This window comes from Pogona vitticeps, chromosome 4 (genome assembly GCF_051106095.1).
Source record: "Pogona vitticeps strain Pit_001003342236 chromosome 4, PviZW2.1, whole genome shotgun sequence".
Lineage (NCBI taxonomy): Eukaryota > Metazoa > Chordata > Lepidosauria > Squamata > Agamidae > Pogona > Pogona vitticeps.
The window spans coordinates 170952313-170969094 of NC_135786.1; positions in this window are offsets into that span (position 1 = coordinate 170952313).

A 16782-nucleotide genomic window follows, 5' to 3' on the forward strand; every position below is an offset into this window, starting at 1 on the left:
CTACCCAATGCCCAGGCTAGACAACCTGATTGAAACCATAGGGGGTTGTCGGTTCATCTCATCATTGGACCTGGTAAAGGGATATTGGCAATTAAGAATTGATCCCAGGGATCAAGAAAAGACTGCTTTTTGCAGCCCTTTTGGTCTCTATGAGTTTCGAGTCCTGAGCTTTGGTCTCAGAAATGCACCAGCCACATTCCAAAGGCTGATGGACCAGACCTTGGCAGGGCTCAGTGACTTTACAGTGGCCTACATTGACGACATAGGGATCTTCAGTAATACTTGGGAAGATCACCTGTTACACCTGGAGTTAGTGCTGCAGAGGTTAAGTGCAGCAGGGCTAACAGTAAAGGCCAGCAAGTGTCAGCTGGGTAGCCCAGAAATAAAATACTTAGGTCACATGGTAGGGGGAGGAATGATAAAACCCCTGGAGGCCAAAATAGAAGCTGTTCGAGATTGGCCTAGACCCACCACCAAGAGAAAAGTCAAATCATTTCTTGGGTTGGTGGGCTACTACAGAAAGTTCATCCCGAGGTTTAGCGAGATTGCGGCTCCGCTGACCGATCTGACGAGGAAGAAGGCTGATGACCGCATCCCGTGGACCAGCGACTGTGAGGCGGCGTTCCAGAGGTTGAAGGAGGCGTTAATCAACTATCCTGTCCTGCGTGCTCCAGACTTCGACCGGGAGTTCATCATCTACACCGATGCGTCTAACAGCGGGGTAGGAGCAGTTCTGTGCCAGGAGGATGAGAATGGTGACCAGCATCCAGTGTCCTACCTGAGTAGGAAACTTCAAAAAGGTGAGAGACATTTGGCAACCGTGGAGAAGGAGTGTTTGGCCATAGTCTACGCGATCCAGAAGGCCAAGCCTTACATCTGGGGAAGACATTTTATTCTGTGTACTGACCATTCACCATTGCAATGGTTAAAGACAATGAAAACCCACAATAGCAAACTTATGAGGTGGGCTTTAAACCTACAGGACTATGACTTTGAAGTGAAGGTGGTCAGAGGGTCAGTGAACTGTGTTGCTGACGCCTTATCAAGAAGACCTGAAGAATGAAGACGGCGAAAGAACATGGACTATATGTGTATATAATGCTGATAAAAAGTAAAATGTACCTGGTTTTGAATTTGGTTTGTATTAATAAAGGTAAATTGATGTATTGTATATGGTAAATGTTTAAATGCCTATTTGCTATGTTTAACTTAGAATGTAAGCATAAGTAAGTATGGTATGTATAACTGGTTTTGTATGTTTTATACAGGTTGTTTTTTGGTGAAAAGCACGTTAGCTTTCCCCCTACAAAACAACTTATAAAGAGGGGAGGTGTTACATAACAGCACTGATGTTACCTGTCTGTCATGGGTTTGGAGGGAAAGTTCCATCCTATGGGGAGTGGAAGGCGGGACATCAGGAGGAGGGGCTGTACTGTATAAATATGTGATGCCTGTGTGGTGAAGAGTAGATGCTGAGACAGACTGTGAGACACTGGGTTGGGACGAAGCAGCAGCTGGGGAAGAAGAAGCTGTTGTGGGAGTCTGGGTGTCTGACAGGGTACTACTGTGTGTCAGAGTACCAACCTGATAAGTTCAGGTGTCTGTGGGTTAGCCAGAACTGATGGGTTCAGGGTCTGTGCTTTAAGTTAAAGGTTCTAGGTGAACCAAACTGTATGCTTGTGTGTGTGAGAATAAGCCACGTTACTTTATTTTATTCACCTGATTGTTTTATTTACCCTGTTTGTATTTAAAATAAACCTTATTCTTTTGTTGTTTAAAAATCCATCCCTGGTCTGTGTGACTTATTATAGGGAATGGTTGGTGGCAGCTTAGTGTAACTGTGTGGCAGATCCCAGTAGGTCTGGGTTTGTCACACCCTGCTTCCCTGCCTACCGCCTCCTTCTCCTTCTTAAGGTGCCACCTCCACTCGCGGGCTTCAGACTCACCCCAGTATGATGGTCTTTTGGGGTAGTCCTCGCCTCCTGCGATAGTCTGTCTCTTCGCGGGGTACCTTCACTTTTTCCCATCTGCCCGTCCAAGGACCTTCTACCCAGATGAGCTTCCAACCCCCCTGGGATTGGATCTCTCTTCCCTTTTATTTCTCCCATTCCCGCCTCTACTACGGACCTCCCCTTCTCTTCCTTTCCTGCCAATTCCTTCTCAGTTTGGGGAGCGACCGTTATTCTCAACAATCTCTCCTCCAGTTCTCGCGTGTCAGTTCCCCAATGGACAGTCTCTCCGGGTGGTGGAAATGGGATGGTTTGAACCTCCTGAGTAGCCTTTATACTCTCGTCTTGAATCTCATAATTATCCATATCTTTTTTTTTTTATTAGGCCAAGGATCCTGAGTGTAATTCAGATACACCTGAGATGGGAATTTCTGGACTGAAAATCTCAGCACCTTTTCATTCTATATATAAAAGTATTCAGTGGACTCCCAGATAGAATTGAGGAGATAATTCAGAGGGGATGAGTTCTAATGAAGTAGCAGTTAATCTACGTCCCTTCCAAGCACCCTCAGCTGAAAACCATGGAGATCTTTACTAACTGTGTGGGACTTTGGTGCTTTTAATTGTGGTGAAGAAATTGATGTTAGCATTTTTCCAGTTTGAGAGGCTCTAAAGATGCTAATGGAAAGCAACCACACCAGGCTATGCTGTGCAAGAAATAATCAAATCTAACAAACATTTTCAACATTTTCCTGTTTTGTTTGTGCAAAATGGTCAGAGCTAGAAATATGAAATTCTGTGTGGATAGTACTGATTTCTCACCTTAAATAACTGGGTGGTTACATCTTGAAGTCCATTTCCTCCCAGCTGCAAATTGGCCCATTGTTAATTTGCTTTTAGTACTCTTGATAATAAGCATCCTCTGTAAAGTATCATATAAACTTCAGTTATTAAATGCTTTACCTCGGGCTACAAAAGATGTGTGCAGATCTGTGTTTTGTAGTACAAAAATACAGTATGTGTTCCTTTGCTATAAACTGGCTGAAATCCTGTTGCTTCGTGTAGTAGCTTCGTCTCAACTAGAATAGGTCCATTGAATCAATAGCAATTTGGTGAGTTAACTTGTCTGTAAGTTTCACTGATTCAATGACTTTACTCTAGTTGCAACTTATTATGCTAAACGAAAAGCTTTCAGCCATCAAGTAGTTATAAATATTTTGTAATGCTTGATTGTCCCCAAAGATATCTCTACTGCTAATGCTAGAAAGAGAACAATTTACATATACGCTACTGATTTCTTAGCTTACATACCTGGAGTGGTTGTATCTCCAAATTGCTTCCTCATGGCACAATGGAGTCTTGTGGTGTAGTTGTTAAACTGCAGTATTGCAGTGAGGATTTTGCTCATGACTTGAGTTCCATCCCAATGGATTCAGGTAAATGGCTCAAGGTGAACTCAATGTTCTGAGTTTGGTAAATTGAGTACCCAACTCATGGGGGGGGGCAAATTGTAAACCACCCAGAGAATACTTTAAGCACTATGGGGTGGTATATAAACAGCATGCTTTGCTTCCTCTAGACTCCCCCCCCCCCGGCCCAACCCGGCTGTGCCTGGTCATTGGCATTTGGTGGATTCGTCTGTGAAGATCCTTTCTCCAGACTAATTAGCTCATCTAATCAGACTAGATTTCGCTTTTATTTTATCACAGAACAATGTGTATTGTGAGCAATGTTTTAAATAAGTGTGTGATTGTACACTGTAGTGGTGCAAAGTAATTTTATGAACAAAATCATAACCCCTTAAACTTTTCAAGGATCTGAGGAAGTGGACTTTCTCTGAGGAAGTGGATTCTGAGGGCACTCTGGTCATCAAAATTTGCCCTATTATTAGGCATATTAAAGTTCCTACCTCCAGGAGCAGATGCAAGAGGTCATAGAAGGAGAATACCAAAGAGCATGTCCTGCATTCCCTAACCCAGCCTTCTGCCACCAGATATGGTGGAGGACACAGTTTTGTTGCCAATATTCAAAAAAGGTTCTGCTACAAATCCTGTCAACAGTTCCAGATAGCACAAGATGTGGCATCATCTCTTTTCTATTATTGATTACTATTCTATCAGCTTCAGTTCTTGAACTGGTCCTGGTGGTCTTTAATTCATTGGCTTATATTTTGGTATTATTGCGCTGAACTACAGATTGTACATGTGGTTCATCAATAATACCTAGTAGATTGTGTGCCCTGGTACCCCCTCACCCCCTCCAGGGGAAGAGGTGCCTGAAAAAACTCCTCCAGCATTGGTTCCATAGGCACACTGTAGCCAGGAGGCCCTTGAACAGCCTGGATAGCTCAGTAGTTTAAGTAACTGGCTGTGGAGCCAGAGGTTGAGAGTTCAATTTCCCCACTGGGCCTCCTTGACAGGGGCTGGACTTAATGATGATCCATAGGGTCCCTTCCAGCTCTGCAGTTCTAAGATGATCATATTACTGTATATAATCAATTACCATTCTGAAGAAGAAGCCACATCAAATTTTGGAAATGCATCACTAGGCCCTTTTTAAAAATTGCATTTTTATGGTCTGTTTGCTGAAAGTCCAGACCTAAAAATGAAACTTAATTAACTTTTTTTTTCCTTTATTGATGAACCATCAGTGCTATAAAAAGGCAGCAAACCGTAGTAGGCCTGGTGAAAAAATGGACCTTTTAGAAACTGTTCTCAGTGTACTGCAGATTGCGGTTGTCAATTATCCTTCCTTCAACAGTAAAAACTGATTGAAAGAGGAACAGTGGTTCTGATCTTCATATGCCATAGTATATTGTACTGTAGTTTACTGAATATATATAGAAAAGATGGTAAAATTTGATTTTAGAATGTCAAGGTCTCATTTGTTCACTTTAGGGCATGTTTTTTATTGTAGAGTGTATAAACATTTGACTGGACTGATGCACATCAATTAATCTCATTTTAGAATGCTAGTGGTTATTTCTCAAAGGACATCTGCAAGAAGAGCGTGAGCACAAATATGAATAATAAGGAAATTTTACCTTAAACATCATGGTTCCTTCTTGTGTTCCTTTCACAAAAGAAAACAAAATGTGTACGTCAGAAGGATATTCCTTCCTCAATATTATATCCACAGATTAAATTGCAGATCCTCTTTTTAACTCTGTGAATACCGAATGAAATAAAAAGAATATCATGGATATCAGATATAGCGGATGTGTTCCACAAAGATAGAATCATTGCTAAACACAGTGTGACTATTTAGTGAATATTTAGTGAAGATATTCAAATGAAATTTGGAATTGAAAAATGTGCAGTGCTAATCCATTTTGGGTGTTGCTGTGCTTTGGGGTGAATGGAAGCTCTTTGCTCTACCTTTCTGTTGCCCCCCAAATGACACCAACACCTTTGATTTATCAATGTATCATTTTTGTTTGAAAGAAAATCCGATATTAGAAAAGATCAGGTTTGTTTTATAAATCAATTCACTCCGCCATTCACTGTACCTGATCCTCCACCTTTCTGATGTTTCATTCTGCCCATCTTTCATAGTTTTTATCTTTTTTTTTTTTAACAGCAGAGTGGAAGTGTTTGAAATATAACAGTGTGGTGTTTGCCCCTCGTGCCCCTTGCCTGACTCCCCACACGAAGGCACTACTCCTTTGTTTTAAATTAATATTTTATTTTTAACAAAGGGTGACAAAAAGGAAAAGGGGGATTGAAGTTAAGGGGAGAAAGGAGAAACAATGACATATTAACATCCATTCTATACATATTGCCATGTCAAAATTCCAAATTACTCTTTTTACTATTTTCTCCCTTCCAAATTTAAGTTCTCATTTCAATGTATGCTCCTTATACAATATCTGTTGACTCAACTACTACTCCTTTTTACCCTGCTGCCACCAGTTAATCACTAAATCAACATTAATTATGGAAGGATGAAGATGAAGGTCTAAACTTCACTGTCTTTTAAATAAAACTTTTTTATTGATTACAGATGTTTCATTATTAATCATAGGTAACTTCTATAAGTTTATTGATCATCAATCTCAACCTTCTATTTGTTATACAGTTATTATTCACTCTTCACTCTAATCATACCTCAGATCTCCCAAATACCACACTCTATCTCTCCACTCTGATCTCTTACTCTCCCTGACTCACTCTGACTCCGCCTCTTTATTACATATCTCTCAGCTCTGCCTCTCAGCAATATTAGCCTGCAACATGAATATGCATGACTACTTAACATAATAAGGGTGAATGCTACAAGCAGTCTATCCAAGCATTGGGTGCATTTAGCAATGCCAGATTGACTAAGAAGTACGTAAATGTAACTGGTATGCTGTGGTGCTTTGAGGCTATTCATTAAAAGTTCCCTTAATGAAAGCCTACTTTTGAAATGAACTGCTTGTATCGACTTGAAAGCCAAAAAATTCTTGACAGCAAAGTGGTGCTAGGAAGGCTGGAATTCCTAGAGTAGTTTGGGCTTCTCTATTATAAATACTGACAATGAAACATCTCAACAGCAATCAGTCATCATCACACTGAGCTGTAATCAATACATTTATTACAACCAGATACTCATATGCAACCTTTTTTGAAAATATTTCATCGTCTTGCACTGCTGTGAAGTCATAGGGTAATGTTGCTGGCCAGGTGGTATTTTTAATTTTAAAACAATTTAACAGAGAAATATTTTGGTTTTTTTATACAGAAATACTTTAATCTGGGCAAAGTCATGATTGTGCATGTATGTAAGGGGGGAGTGTGGAAGTAATGAGGCTGTGGTCATACAGGCAGTTTGAACTGATTTCTGTTCAGACATCTAAAAAGTCACATTCAATTCACATGGTATCAATTGAATAGCTATGTTCACATGCACTGAATGGAAATTGATTTATTTCTGGTGATTTAAACCAGTGTTGGCATCTACACTGTGGAATCAACTCATTTCCTTTCTGTTTTAGAAGCATGCTGCTGTTCTTACAGCTTTTGATTTTGTTGTCACGTACTGTAGTATGTTTGATAGCTGGGAGCCAAGTGCAAAAGGTCAACGAACTCTACCCACCCACAAGGACAGGGGATCACTACACACAAAAGACCAGCTAATGACACCCATCAACCACAGGAACAGATAATCTCTTCCCCTTAGCACAACAATACACCCACAACAATACACACTAATCACCCATCTACAGAAAAAGACAAAAGCCTATCTCATAGCCATAAATACTGCACTCCCAAGCCAACTACACCAGAGCACAGGTTGCTGTCCTCTGAAGATGCCGGCCACAGAGACTGGCGAAACGTCAGGAAAAACAACCTTCAGAACACGGCCAAAGAGCCCAAAAAACCCAGAACAACCACTTGGACATATACTTCCTGATGTCAGATGCAGTATATTTATGCATTAAGCATTTTTAAAAGCTAAAAATATCCTGCGTGTTGATTATGTATAGGAACTTACTTGAACACCTACTTCTCCCTCCCTCCCTCTCTCTCTCTCTCTCTCTCTCTCTCTTTCTCTCTCTCTCTCTCTCTCTCACACACACACACAGGTGCACCTAAAAGTCTTGCCATTTCCATGGAAACTGACATTTCTTTAGCAATACTTTTGAAAGAATCACACTAACACAACACATTCCTTTGGATTCCTTCCTCCCCTCCTCTGCTTTTCTTCTTATATCAAATCTGATGTCCTGTCATGTTAACACTTTACAAAAGAACCAGTGTAAAAGAGGTGGCAATTCACTCTTTGAAACAAACAAAAAACAGGTAAATAAAACAAAACACACAGTTGTGACCCACAAGAAAGTTACATTGAAATTCCAATTCTGTAAACTCCCTTTAGGTGTGTATTGAGGCAGGACAGTCTAGAGTTCACATTTCTCAGATCTAGTAGCATTATTGCTAGAAGCTTGAGATCCAGAAAGTGGTTCAAAAGACACACAGCAGAGGTCGAAAGTGCCAGCTTTGCAGTTAGAAAGTGATAGGATGTTTTCTGTTAGGGATGTAATTGTTTCAACATTCTCTGTCTGAACAATCAGACTTGCAAATAGGTATTTCACCTCTTAAGAAACTGCCACACATGCTAATTAAACTATTTAATCATTTATTTGATATATATATGTTACCCATCTGGCCACCAAGACCACTCTGCATGGTTTATAACAAAATAAGAACAATCAGCAACATTAAATAGGATATACATCAGTTTGGCCCTTAGATTTAAGGGATTCAGAAGTCACAAGTCTGGATTGAGTAGAGTAATAAAACTAAACAGAGCTCAGTGTATTTCTACATGGTACCCATCAATTTAGGGAATGTGGTGGACATAGAAAAAGCTCCTACAATTTTTCTTTCTTTCTTTCTTTCTTTCTTTCTTTCTTTCTTTCTTTCTTTCTTTCTTTCTTTCTTTCTTTCTTTCTTTCTTTCTTTCTTTCTTTCCTTTCCTTTCCTTTCCTTTCCTTTCCTTTCCTTTCCTTTCCTTTCCTTTCCTTTCTTCCTTCCTTTCTTTCTTTCTTTCTTTCTTTCTTTCTTTCTTTCTTTCTTTCTTTCTTTCTTTCTTTCTTTCTTTCTTTCTTTCTTTCTTTCTTTCTTTCTTTCTTTCTTTCTTTCTTTCTTTCTTTCTTTCTGCTACTTCTTGGCCAGCTCATGCCTTTTACAAAGATAGTTTAAAATACAGAATCATGGTTAAATACACCATTCAGTAATTTTTCATTCCCTCTCAACAGTTGAGCCCAGGAATATAATAAACCAGTGTGGTAGAAAAGGAATCAGAGAACCATTTAACTCCTAGGTAAGATAATCTTAAGGATGGCCACCATAAACATGCAACCCTAACATACTAGGAGAAGTAGCAACAGTATAAGAAAGTAACTGAAATTAAAGAGTAAATGTTGTGACACCATTGGTGCATACAAATTTAGAAGTCAAGATCATCCCGAAAGAATGATTAGAGGTAGGTTTACAACAGAGGAAAGGTAGGGTTGCGTGATATAAAATAAACAGGTCGATTCAAGATCTTTTGCCATCTGGGGTAAAGAACATGATGACACCCCTTTACATTTTGTGTATAAAAGAAGAGCCAACTGGCAGTTGAATCTTCCTGTAGCACTAGCATTGGGACCGCCTCCTCTAGTACACATGAGGTCAACTGGGTTCATATTAACTGGGGTAGTAATGAGTAGCTTTATTTGAAAAATGCAAGTACAGCAAAATGCCAATAATTTGGTGCCACTTTCAAACATAGAAATCTTGTTTCTCACTTCACATCCGGGTGATTTATGAACAAATATTCATGAATGGCAGTTTTCCATGTATTTCTCTCAAAAATGTTTATTCTAACCATTTCAACTCCAATCTGTATTTGAAATATTCTACTATAATTATTGTGACCTAGAGTGCACTGATCAAGTAATTTACTAAAGTCTTTAACAGAAACTGAGCATATGAGCAAATGCAAGATGGACATATGAGCAAATGCAAGATGGACAAGGCATCTGGCTTGCTGGTTACAAGGAGTTAGAAAGAGTGCATACAGCTTAATTGCTCAGGAGGCTTATCAAGGATAAAGGGAATAAGCTGTAGCACACTTTGATGATTCTACAACAAATGTTTCAGCTGAGGCAAAACTGCCCTGTGCCAGCAATTAACAGCAGGCCCACCTCTTTCTTTGGTGTTCTGCCATACTGGGGTAAGGGGTTGGGGGCGGGCTCATACCTTTCCATGACAGGGTCTGTGAGCATATGCAGTGCAAATATTATGACAGTGAATATAAACAGCTTTGCTGCATTTTAAACTACTAAATCAAGGTCAAAAACTCCCATACGCTTGCAGATTACAATCTTCAGTGAAAATGGCCCAGCATCCATTCTGCATTTGTGCTTTCTTGGTGTACTGTCTGGGTATTTTTTTTCCTTTAAAAAAAAAAAAAAAAAGTCATGTTCATGGTTTATTTAGTTGTCGTGGACTCCATGGCTGCACTAAAAAAATATTGTGTGGTAATTCAGTCAAAGACAGAGTATTATTACCTTGTGCCAACAAGTGGGTCCCTCAAATGAAGATCACATTACCGGAAGTAATAATAATGTGCCCTAAGAATGAAATTGAGCTGTTTAAGCCTACCATTGTACAAGCACCATCCAGTACATGTCTGAATCCAGTACAGTTGCTGTATAGATGTAGGGCAATCCAAAGGTGCCTTGAATCATTTTGTCCAAACTAATCAAAGCCCACACTAGAGACTTGGTCCTATCTCCCGCATTCACCCACCCATTAAATGTTACATGTACTGAGGATCCACTGTAGCTAGCTATCTGAAAGAAGAAAAGGAAGATAATTCTAGAAATTTGTTTGTCTAGTAAATACTATAGCACCTTCCTTGTGCTGTGACTGGATGTGAAATGGCTGATTGGACAAGTGGATAGGAATATATAGAATCAGTTGGAGTTGGTCTGAGACTTTCCTGGGTGCTGAGGGACTGGGGTTTTCAGGAAACTTTCCGGGCTTCAGTTGTCAATTCTCATCTATTTGGGTATTTCAGTTTTCTTCTGACTCATAACTAAGCATGGGATTTTTGGATTTTTTTCACTACAACTTTCAGAATTCGGCAGGAATTCCTCCAGCTAGAATTTTAGTTGTTTTAGCTACTTCAAAGTTCTCCAAAGAGTTTAAGAATACATATCCATTCCTTGCCATGGTTTGTATTTCACCTGTTTCATGCTCCTGCTCTCAGCTTCCAGTATTCCTTACCTTCTTGTCTGTTTGGCCTCCTGTCAACCTAAACTTGGGATGTTTGATAATCTAGATTCTGGCACTCCCTTTTTGTATAATTACTTTGACACATGAGTGATTTATGGACTGATTCTGGTTCTGGACTCTAGCTGTTCTCTGCATAACCTTGAAATTCTGGTGTCATCTTCTCTGTGCCTTGATTTTTGTGTTTTTAAGGTGGCTTTAGAACTTTGTCATTCATCACTGGCCATTCCTATGTGGCTTTCAGGCTCCCTAGATAAAGTATAAATGTATTTCTTTAGATGTTGTGATGCAGAAAACAAACTAGGGTGAGGGGAGATAATGAATAGGTGCATGGTATTTTTGATATCTGCAGCAAGATAGGGAGTGGAACACCATGTTCATGCTCATTAACATTTTTGTTGCACACCCACCCACAAGCTATTTTGTAATTGTTACAACACAAGACAGTATCCTGTGACACTACAAAGTCCTGGATGAATAATGATATAAGTGCACACTCCTAATCTTAGGTTTTGGCCCTAAAATCTCAAGGAATGGAAAACTGATTATCTTGCAAGGTTATCCATACAAACCTACCTAGATACCTGCTAAATGAGAGACATCTATGTCCCTCTAGCAGAAGAAGTTAGTCTGGTGAGCATACAAACAGGGCTTGTTCTGTAGTAGCACATGCTGATCAGCTTCCCTCCCACACTGGAAATAGATTAGCTCTATCTCCATCTAGCTTCAGTATGGCTCTAAAAACTGTTTTTCCTCCTCTGAGACACCAACAATGGATGAGCTATTGAAGAAGCTATTAGACATTGCAGAACTAGATATGCTTTCAGAGACAGTACAGGATCAACCAAGAGACGTTGTAAAGGAAAGCTGGAAGCTGATACATAACTGGGCCCAGAAAAAGACAGGAACTTTGGGGAAGAATTAGTTTGTAGCGAATCAGTGCTCACTGAAATCCTCTGATGATATTTAGATGACTAGACGATGGCGAAATTTCTAATCTATAAGGGTAGTATGGATGTTTAGATTTGATGTTTTTTGTTTATTATTGTTAAGTTTTTAGTGTTTTTAGTTTTGTATGTTAGGTATGTATGAATTTTAAAAGAACTGTTTTTCCTCCTCTGACCTTTTGTTGTTTTAAAAACAAAAGCAGAAGGTCTGCTCTCTGGTGATTTTTTTTTAATGGTTATTCCCTTCCACACATAAACATTAATTGGTGAGTTGCAGTAGAGTAGGCCCACTAAATTAGTGGGAATTTGGTGAGTCAACTGCTTTGGAAGTTCCATTGATTCAAATGGGCTTACTCTAGATGTAGTTCACTACACTGAAGTTGTATCTACTCCTTACTGACTCTTCATGGATGTCCTAGATGTTTCCTTACAGGAACAGCAACCTTGTCTCCTACACACACAACTGGTACTTGATAAAGCAGAAAATAATTAAAAATACAAAATCCTCTTTAGCTGAATGATGGCTTTTTTTTTTTCAGGAATAATGGAGCAGTAACTAAAATTGCCTTGGTCCTTCAAAAGCAAAGTAAGTAGGCGAGGAGTTGGCAAATCAACTGTGAATCTGTAAAGCAAAATTCTCCTCCAGAATACCTCATGTGCTTTAATTCAAATTCCAAAGAAGTCAATGGTACTTGGGTATGATAAGTGTTCCTGTTCATGTTTCTACGGATCAAAGCTTCAGACTGTGAGTTTCAAAGAGTTCACACCATGGTAATGTTTAGGGCCTACTACTGTGTCTTTCCAGACTAAGCAATTTTAAGAAAAGTGGTGGATTTTGGGGGAGGGGTATTATGGGACAAGGCCTTCAGTAAAAAAACTTAGTGGGTACTCCACTGTGCAACAGAACTCGGACAAACTGGAATGGTCATTTCCCCCAAAAAACTATTAATGTTGACAAGGTATGTTTTCCTGGATGTTCAGAGTATTCAGGTGGTCAAAACAAAAGCATAGTAAGTTCTAGGATATTTCTTTGATAATAAGCTCTGTAGCAATATTGAATGCCTACAGATAGAAGGGTGCATAAGCTTAGTTCCTCTTGAAAGATGTTCCCTCTATGCAGCATCATGTAGGAAGGGAGTTGTTTGAGCAGAGCACTGTGGTACCCTTTCTCTCTACATCCAGTGTTTTGTGCTTCTGTGAAGCCAAGAGACGTTGTATATTGGGACAGCCGATTGCTAGAATACCTTGAGATTCTCTTCCAATGTAAAAATGGCCTTCTACTCTGGTCGTGCAACCTCACACTCCCAAAAATCAGGCTTACTGCTTGCCCCATCATATAACTATGCAAGAGTGTCAGATTACAATCAGAAGTGTACACAAATTCAAGACCAGCCCCTACTATGAAGCAGAGTAAGGCAGTCCCCTGAGGCAGAGGCAGGAAAGCATAGCAGATTATGTATTTATTTATTACTGCATTGCTACCACTAAAAATGGCCCCCAAGGAAATTTCAGTTACCCATGCCAAAAAGACTTGACTGGCTTCTGCTCCTTTGTAACTTAACAGGAAGGTTTAGGGTTGCTAGGTTTCAGAGTGCAGCTGGCAGCTCAGGGAATAGCTATGCTTCCCTAAATCTCCAGGCAGTGAGACAAAGCTCAGGGTGAGCATGCTAAAAGAGGAGAAAAAAATCTGGTGTGTGTGTGTGTGTGTGTCCTGCCAACGTTAATAGGCTAGGCAGAGGTTGCTTCTCTGCCCCAGGTAGCAAAATGTGTTATTTATCAATGCTGCACATACACAAAATTTCATTTCGTGTCTTTTTGGCATGGTGTGGAATGTTAGAAATAAGTTTCCCAACCTCATCATGGTCGGGTCTTTATTTTTCCGAAAGAATCTACTCATTTTAATATATATATATATATATATATATATATATATATATATATATATATATATATATATATATATATATATATATATATATATATATATATATATATATATATATATATATATATATATATATATATATATGCCATGACAGAACTCTGCTGACTTCAAGGATAAATGCTTGGCTTTCTTGCTCTCAGCAATGCTGCTGAATATATATATACACCATGTGACTATACATAAAAATGTTTCAATGTAAAAAAGGGAGGGAAAAGAAAGGATTCAAATGGTCTGTGTTTGGCTGGCAGTTTGAAGAAACATATGCACATCTCTTGCATTGCCGTTTAGAATAAAATCCTCTCAGAGATATGTAAACTAATGATTCCACTGGAAAACTTTTTCCTGTCAACCAGTTTTTAATTTCTTCCTGATTTGTGTTAACAGTGTTGTGTTCCATCTCCTATTATGCAGACTCCACAAACCATATAATTTAAGCAGGTTTTCCTTTCTCCTTGTAATTATCACAGGGGAGAAAAAATGAACTGATGCTGCAGTTTGCATTCATAGTACGTAGCTACTGTAAGATAAGATGGAATGTGGAGCAAAACCTTAGAGGGGAAAAAGAGGGGGGGAAACATATTGTTTGCAGGCAAACTGTGTGGAAGTGGTATGAACCTGAAAATGCTTTTAAGCAAAGTTCAGGAAACAAAGTTTTCTCCCCACTGTGAGCTGGGTCCAACCATTTCTAAAAACATTCAAGAGATTTCTATATTGTTTCCATGGTAACTAAATGATCCAAACACATAAGTTCTTGCTCTAGGATAGTACAAATTTATGAAACTTTTCTTCAAGAGTTGCATGTTGGCTCCTTTCAGAACTCCACATCTGAGAAACCTTAACCAAGCTCTGAAAGCAACTTAGAATAGGCATCTTTCAGTCTCAAGAGACTGTGGTAACGTGCTCTGAATAGAGGTCTTGGAACAACATCTAGTGTGGCTGAGAAGGCCAATTTAAGAGTGATAATATCTTCCCACACTGAAGACAAATACAATTTGTCCCCTGTCCAGCTCCCTGATTTTGCTGGTTTGGGGACTGCCTCTTTGCCTCAGTCTGCTGAACAAGTATCTCTTCAAATTGCGAGAGGCCATGATGTACCGCCTGCTTCCAGGCTGAACATTCAGAGATCAGGGTTTCCCATCTGTTGAGGTCAGTTCCTAAGGCCTTCAGATCCCACTTGCAGATATCCTTGCATCACAGCTGGGGTCTCCCTCTGGGGCGCTTTCCCTGCACTAATTCTCCATGCTGGAGATCTTTTGGAATCTGACCATCAGCCATTCTCACAACATGCCCAAGCCAATGTAAACATCACTGTTTCAGTAATGTATACAAGCAGCTTCCCTACAATGTTGAGAAGAGAGATGCCATGGTAGTTATTGCAGTCACCCCGTCGCCTTTGTTCTTATATAAAATGATGATGTTTGCATCCTTCATGTGTTGTGGTACTCCACCTTACCTCCAGGAAAGACAAAAGATTTCAAACAGCTCAGTGATGATGATCATCTCTTTACAGGACTTCAATAGGAATGTTATCCTTCCCAGGTGCCTTGCCAGAGGTGAGGGAATCCAAGGGTGCTTTTATTTCTGCTAAAGTTGTTTCGCTGTCCAACTCTTCCAAGATAGGCAGGCACTTGATGTTATTTAATGCCTCTTCAGTTACTGGAATATATCTCAGAGTAGTGATGCACCCAGTGTTTCATTTGCTGTGCTTGATTCTGAATGATCACGCCTGTAGCAGACTTCAAAGGAGCAGATATCTTTTGTATTGGACCTAAAGCCTGCTTGATACCATCATACATTCCCTTGATGTTACCTGTATCCACTGCTATCTGTATCTGAGAGCAGAGCTGAAGCCAATAATCGTTGGAACATCTCCTGGCAGCCTGTTGAACTTTGCTACGAGCAACTCGAAGTGCCTGCAAGTTGTACTCACTAAGACAGGCTTTGTATGCTCCTAGAACTCTCCTCTTATCCTCAATGGCTGGCATCAACTCCTCCGAATGGGCTTCAAACCCGTTTGCCGTCTTTTTGGTCTTCTTGCCAAATATGGACAAGGTGGTGTTATAAACAGCTTTCTTGAAATCTTCCCATTGTTCAGGTGCATTTGCATCAGCTGGGCCTGGAAGAGTTTCCTTAAGCACTTGGGCAAATTCCTTTACTTTTCTTGGATTGCAAGTCTTGCTGATGTCAATACGTGGTCTTCCTTCCTTTTTTGTGTGATACAATCTCTTTGTTCGCCGTTTTACTCTACTACACACCAGGGAGTGATCAGTATCGCAATCAGCACTCTGGTAACTGCGTGTGATCGTAATACTAGGAAGGCTAGAACATCTAGTGAGGATCAAATCGAGCTGATGCCAATGCTTGGATCTTGGATGTCTCCAGGAAACTCTGTGTTGTGAAGCTTTGTATTAAAGAATGTGTTGCTGACACAAAGACCGTAATAACAGCAGAACACCAGCAAGCATTGGCCACTTTCATTCATCTTCCCAATGCCAAAACAGCCTAGACAAATGGGCCAAGAATTATGAACAACACCAACTCTAGTGTTAAAGTCTCCAAGAATGAACAGCAGCCCTCCCACCAGGATTTTTTTTGATAACAGTTGCCAGATTGTCACAGAATTTGTCTTTGACTTCTGCTGTAGATGACAGTGTTGATGCATACACTAATGAGGGTGACTGGTCCTGCTGATGAGTGGAACTCCAGAGACAGGATTCTTTCACTCCTCACAGTAGGTGGAACAATGGATCTCAGCAGAGTATTTCTGACCGCAAAGCCAACACCATATTCCCTTATCTCTTTCAATGGTTTTCCCTGCCAGAAGAATGAGAATTTTTTTTCTTTGACAGATCCTGAGTCTGGCAATCTCGTCTCTTGCAGGGCAACAATGTTCATCTGCAGCCTACTCAGTTCCATATCAATGACAGCTGTCTTACATGCATCGTCTATTTCCTGCAGGTCATCAGAAAAGCCAGGGGTCATTGTCCAAATATTCCAGGTGCCCAACTTCAGGGCAGAAGTTTTCTTATGATTATTGCATGTGCAGGGTTATCAATCTGCTTGTCAGCTTTCACCCTAAACCCCACACACCCCATGGGGTTAACAGACCGTGGCAAGGCAGCACCTTACTGGCTGGGGGCTGCCCAGCTTAAGGTGGGTGGTAGCTTTCTAGT